This window comes from Oxyura jamaicensis, chromosome 11, assembly GCF_011077185.1.
Source record: "Oxyura jamaicensis isolate SHBP4307 breed ruddy duck chromosome 11, BPBGC_Ojam_1.0, whole genome shotgun sequence".
In the NCBI taxonomy this organism is placed as follows: Eukaryota; Metazoa; Chordata; class Aves; order Anseriformes; family Anatidae; genus Oxyura; species Oxyura jamaicensis.
In genome coordinates this window covers 2,948,057-2,954,056 of record NC_048903.1, presented here as the reverse complement: position 1 = coordinate 2,954,056, position 6,000 = coordinate 2,948,057, and the positions used below count along the sequence as shown (strand labels likewise).

Genomic DNA, 6,000 nt, shown 5'->3' with positions numbered 1-6,000 from the left:
AAAAAACCCAAGCAAATAAACCCCAAAACTTCGCCCTGCGCCGCCCGGGGGCGCAGATCGCGGGGTGGGGGAATCCTGAGGTGCAGGGTCTGGGGCCGAGGGACCCCCCTGCAGGGTTTGGTGACATTGGTGCCCGCCTGTAGGGCTGTGGGGCACCGCTGGAGCCAGGAAACCCCTTTAAAAAACCCTCTCGTTTCCTCAAGCAGTGCTCGATACGTGTATTCCCAGTAAGTTGTCGCGCATGGGATGAACAAGAGCCAGCTGTGCGGCGTGTGGCTGGCCGGGCTTGGACGGCTGTGTGCTTCTTTTGTGACCTACTTGAAATAAGCGTTAGCTGGTAACGCGCCGTCCCGAGCCTGCCCGGTGAGATGGCAAGATAGGTCTGAAACGCAGCTGGAGCTGGGCTAAATGGTGCAGCCATGTTGTTTTGTTCGCTCACTTGCTGGTCTGCATAAGTTGATCAGGAAAAAAAATCATCAATACGCTCTGTATGTGGACCAGTGCGAACACTTGGGAACAGTTGCTAAAAAACACGACCAAACGTCCAACTTTTTAGATGCAGAGTTTTAGCTTGCAGATTCCTTCAACAAAGGGGGGATTTTCCTCCCTTATTTTCCAGCTTGGTGGAGTAGACAGGAGTAGTAAAAAGCAGATGGTGCTTTTGGGAAGGGGGCCTGAGTTCTGCTAGCCAAAACAAATGCGTTGTAGTACCCGATGAACAGGATGCATGCAAGTCAAACGGGAAACAATGGGGAGTGTTAATAAATTACAACAAAAATAATGGTGACGTCCCAATTTTTGTTTGCTTTTCTTTTCACATTAAACTAATAATCTAAACTATGTTACTCAGTTAATGGTAGATGAGAATGAGAAAACAAGTTTAGAAAACTAGACGCTTTTATAGTATTTGCATTTTGGTAGCATTCCTTAACAAATGTCTCAGATACTACTTTACAAAGAGAGAGAAACTTTCATGCTTGATAGTTTACAACTTTTTCTAAGGCAAATTTGAAAAAGTGATATTCGACGACGAACAGATTCATTTGTTGTGGCTTTCAGCGAGAAATGCTTGGTGGAGGCTTGGACCAGATGATGCCAGAGGTCCCTTCCAGCCTCAGCCATTCTGGGATTCTGTAATCTGCATCCCCAATTTAGGAACTCAACAGCTTGGTGACGTGCTGGGGGTGGCTGGCCTGTGCCCCAGACATGGTCCTGAGGTGGAGGGGTTACAAAAAGGCCTCTGCCTCTTGGCGTTGCCACAGCTTAGCTGTCAGTTCTGCCTGTGGATCCAGAACTAGATTCCTCATAAGAGAGGACCCTAGTTGGAAGTCTTCTATTTTCCCTTTCCCCCTCGTCCAAGTATATTAGTTGAACAGAAGCTGTTGCATCTCCTTAAAGCACGTGTTTTGTAAACCCATGTCACTCACTTCACTGATGTCAGTTCTGCAGCGAAGTAAGGGTGTTTCTTTGCTAATGTGTGGTGATAATAAAGTGTGTAGGTGACAGGGAAAGGTACTTAATTTTAAATAAATAATATTTAAATTGCCAAGTCTGCTGTGATCATGAACACTTGAAAACAAGTTCTTGTGCCTCATGCTTATCTCCCGAGGTGTTTGGGATCGGCATCCTCATGAAAGAAGTGTCTGGTACTAAGTTCTGGTGCAAATAGCATGGAAATCTAAGTTAATGCTTTCTTTTATGCTGACACTACTGCAGTACTGTGAGGATTTAATTCTATATAGATACCTAAATATTTGTATATCTTAATTTGTGACTTTAACCAAAATCAAGAAAATGTGAGCTATTCATTCATTTAATGTTATTTATTTATTTATTTATTTATTTATTTATTATTTTTGAGTGATTAAGAAAATGCTAGACCCAGGCTATAGTTGCTCTTTTTTGTGATGTTAAAAGGTCAACATGAGAAATCAAACCAGGCTGTATTCTGAGCTAGTGCATAAAACAATTTCAGGGGGTTGCAGGATGCAAGAACCTAAGGACTTAGCTTTGTGGCAGAGATTGAGACCACCGTTCTGCAGTGGAGCTTGTGCACTAGATCTGAAAATTGTAGTTCCTTCTATGGAGGGGAATGTGTGAAAGATGGCTCAAAGACACTTTAGAGTCTGTGGCCTAGTACTGCAGTCTGCTGTGTTCTTCAGTTAAAATCAGGGGGGTTGCCCACTTCATATACCACGTGTCCTCACGTAAGCATTTGCTTAGGTTCAGAAGCGCTTCAGATACTTGTAAGTGGAGGTTAGGCACTGAGCACCTTCTGCCAAATCTCTGGTAGTTCAGTGTCCTTGTCCCCAAGATCGCTTTTATCTTGCAGTGTTCAGTGCTCTGAGCAGGTGGTTCTGGGCTCTAGGTGTGGGTCAGCTTCATCTTCTGACAAAACACTGCAAGCCTCGAGTGCCCTGAGGTGCGGAGCACCCTGAAGTGAACCAAGCCCCTTCACCATACTCTTCCTTGCAAAACTGTTTTGTTAGTTGGGGCATCTGACTGCATCTCGCCACCAGTATCAATTGCCTTTGGGGTGCTGAAGTAGGCATTTGAATTATGGTATTGTTGGTCCTGTGCAGTCCAGTAAAAGAAGTTGCCATGTAACTGCCTTTGTTGGTCAATGTATTTGAGGTGTCACTACATTTGGTCTTTTTAATTAGAGATTTTTGAGTTTCGAATATGTGACACTTGACTAGCAGAATTTGAATACTATTTTTTCTGATGCCCCTACCCCTTCTAACCCCCAAGTTTTGCAATACTGTTAAGTGTAAGTTTGTGAGGTTTGAATTTAGAATTGATAAGGCATTAGTCAAGTAAACTTCATTATGGGCTCGGTGCTACTGTTACAAGTCCTGTTGAGGTTGCGGTGTAGTAAAAATTGCAATCTGGCATTGAAAAATGCCAAAATGTGCAGAAGGGAGCAAGTACAAGTAGCTATAGTTTGTTTCTTCAGCTGATTTTTTATTTTCAAGGTTTACCTTCTGTTACCAAAAAATGTGTTTTTACATGGGAAGGGCCTTTAAAGAACTTGGAGTATGTGGTACTGAGCTGGGAATTCCAGATCCGGTGAAGTTCTGTAACATCCCCAATTACTTCTATTCAGTATGTGAAATGAGGACTGACTTGGAATCAGAGACTGCAGAGACTGTCAATATACAGCAGATTAATTATTTAATTGCTTAGGAAATTGTGACAGTTGAGTTGTTGATGCTTCTGTTCTGAATCCTGTCAAAAACATGCCTGTTATTTCTGCAGAAGTCTTCTGAGAGTGAAAGGTTTTCTTACCCAGTGGAGAAGAGCAGTATGCCCACCTTAACCCCCAACTTCTTGCTGTTGAATTATGAAGTGGAGGAAGACAATTTCATAATACCTTTTAGCTTTCAATATATGTAGTCGTCCTTGGTTGCTTTTGTTTGTTTTCCCAAAATACAGATGTTTTAAAAGTACCGATACATTTTTACTATGAAAATGAAACGCTATCCTCCTTGGAGTTTTTCTCCATAATAGCTGTTTTTTGGAAACTATGAAACAAGCTGAGAAAGGGTTCTCCATATTTTCTGTGACTTAATATTTGGTTAGGTAATGCCATGCAGTTATCTTGTTAGTGGTGCATTATTTCCCACAATCTCTTACATCCTGAAAAAAAAATAGTTGTGGGTTATTGGTTTTGCTTGTTTGGGTTTGTTTGTTTTTGATATCCCAGTTTGGTGATGGATTTAGTGACAGTTCAGAATATCTTTGTGAGCTGGAGCCCTGCTCTGGTTTAGGACAGCGTATCTGGATTTGGCTTTTTAGTTTATTTGGAAACTCGTATACTTTTGTTCTACTTGTTTTTTTGTTTTTCCCCCTGTAGCTTAGAGCCATTACTGTACTGGTTCAAAGCTGTTTCTGAATACCAAGAATGAAATGTGCATTTGACCATTGTGACTGACAAAGTAATACCTGCTACTTCCTTTCAAAGGCTTCCCTGCTGGCCTTTCTTTCACTATGAGCATCCTTGAGCTCCATGGGCTGCTCAGCAGGTGCTCACTGCCGGTGCACTGAGTGCTCGGGAGCAGTGTCTGGCTCTGAACTTTCCTCGGCAGCTAGGCAGAGATCTCTGCAGCAAAAGTTGGCACTCTATCTGTCATTTAATTCAGTTATGTACTAAAAAAATCTTACAGCTGATGACTTGTACTGAAACAGCACCGCAATACCAGTCTTCATAGCTTTGCTTTGATCATTAATATCTAAAATATTTTTCACTTCTTAAATGTGTATTTGTGACATCTTTGCTGTCAGGGGCTGCTGTTAGAGAGTAAAAACCAGGCTAAAATGTTTATAGAAGCTTATAGTGCACTTGAACATCTTGTTCTTTTCCCTAAGGTGAAGGTTAGGGTGGGTAGTGCTAAGAAAGTCACGTTGTGGTAGGAAAGAAAGTCACAAAACTGGGCTGGGTGGAAGATGCAGAGCTGAAGGCTGGCAAGTCGTTGTGCAGTGCAGGTGCGAGCTGAGGGAGGGCTGCTGAAGGTGGAAATCCTGCTATGGCCCCTTGCTTCTGATCCCAAACTGCTCCAGATCCCTCACCTTAGCTGGGAAGGGGCAGCTTGTGGGACGTAACCTTCTGAAGGCTTTTAAGAGATCAACTTGCAGACCTATATTGCTTGCCTGAAGTCATCTTACTCTGTTTAGGTTCATTTGTCTGTATAAATGGGTAGGAGAGCGAGTCTTTGCACAAGATGGTATCTCTGAGGTTTATGTGAATAGTTAGAGCCACCCGTATAAATACAGCTGTCTGTGCTGCTCTGTAGGTGTCTGCTCAGTGAGAGAGAACTCGTGTAAAGGAAGGCCAGGTTCAGCTGGTGCAAGAAAGGGATGAATGAACAAGCTGTTCAAGTCTGTTTCTCTTTTTTTTTTTTTTTTTTCCTCCACTAGAAATAAATGACACTTCTAAGCAGAAAATATTTATTTATGATAGATTGAGCACCAAATGTATTGCAGTAGGAACTGCTGCTTGTGGAGAAGTTTAATTGCTGCCAGTATTTTATTTTCACAAGCTGGTGAGTGCTGTGAGTGCATGCAAAAGGTTGATGCGCAGGGACACGATGCAAATCAGGCAGAGGCTGTGGTTATATAATATGCTGGTGGAGGGCAGGGGGAAAACCAAACAGCTGCATCTGACCAAAAATAGAGGGTCTGTGACAAGAGCCGCACGGCTTGAAGGTAATGTCGAGAGCCTGAGGAAGAACCAGAAGCAGATAGGTATTAAAATCAAAGCTGCTGTCACCAAATTCAGCGTTGCCTGGCCATTAAGAGTAATGCAGATTATGATGATAATGTTCAAATGTGTTGTGTTTTTTCATATTACGCTGGCAAAAAGAAGTCTTGCCTCCTTGGATTAAGCTTGACCGGGGGGAGGCCATTTGGCAAAAGCCAAAAAAAAGTTCTCCTATGTGCCGTGGTAGTTGCACCTGATCTAATCTCATAACATTCATGATTTGGTGTCTGGTTCTTGGCTCACTGTGTAGGGCATCAAAAGGCGCTAATGCAGCCATTTGGAAAAGATGCCCAGTTTGACCAAACGTCACTTATTTCATGTGTGCATTCATCCTGACGTGCCACTTTCAGTTCCCTTCCCTCCAGTCTGAATGGTGTAAATCTGAATGCATGCTGAGAGCCGGGATATGTGAGGTGGGCTGGGTACAGAAAGTGTTTGTGCTGATCCTTTTATCTTACAAATTTATGAAAACTGGAAATAAGCCGTTTCTTTCTTGAAAGCAAAAAGTAGCCCTCTGTTGAAAACATGACATTTTCCTTTTGCTTGTGCCCTACAATTGCAAATTTTGTATTGTTGCTTGCTGCTGTTGAATGAGTGAGAAATAAGAGCAGATTGGGCCTGAGTGAATCGCAAGCAGCAGTTTGGCCCTTCACAGGAATAACGTAACTACGGGAGTTGTTGCCTAAAGCTGCCCTAGTGGGCCAGGGAAGTGCGTGGAGCAGAGCTGGCAGGCAGCCCAG

General features: G+C 43.0%; 1 protein-coding gene across 3 annotated transcripts in view; it reads left to right on the top strand.

The window, feature by feature from the left end:
* Positions 1–6,000, top strand: part of NFATC3 (nuclear factor of activated T cells 3) — a 65,936-nt gene that overhangs the window by 383 nt on the left and 59,553 nt on the right. The gene's annotated exons all lie outside the window — the stretch shown is intronic.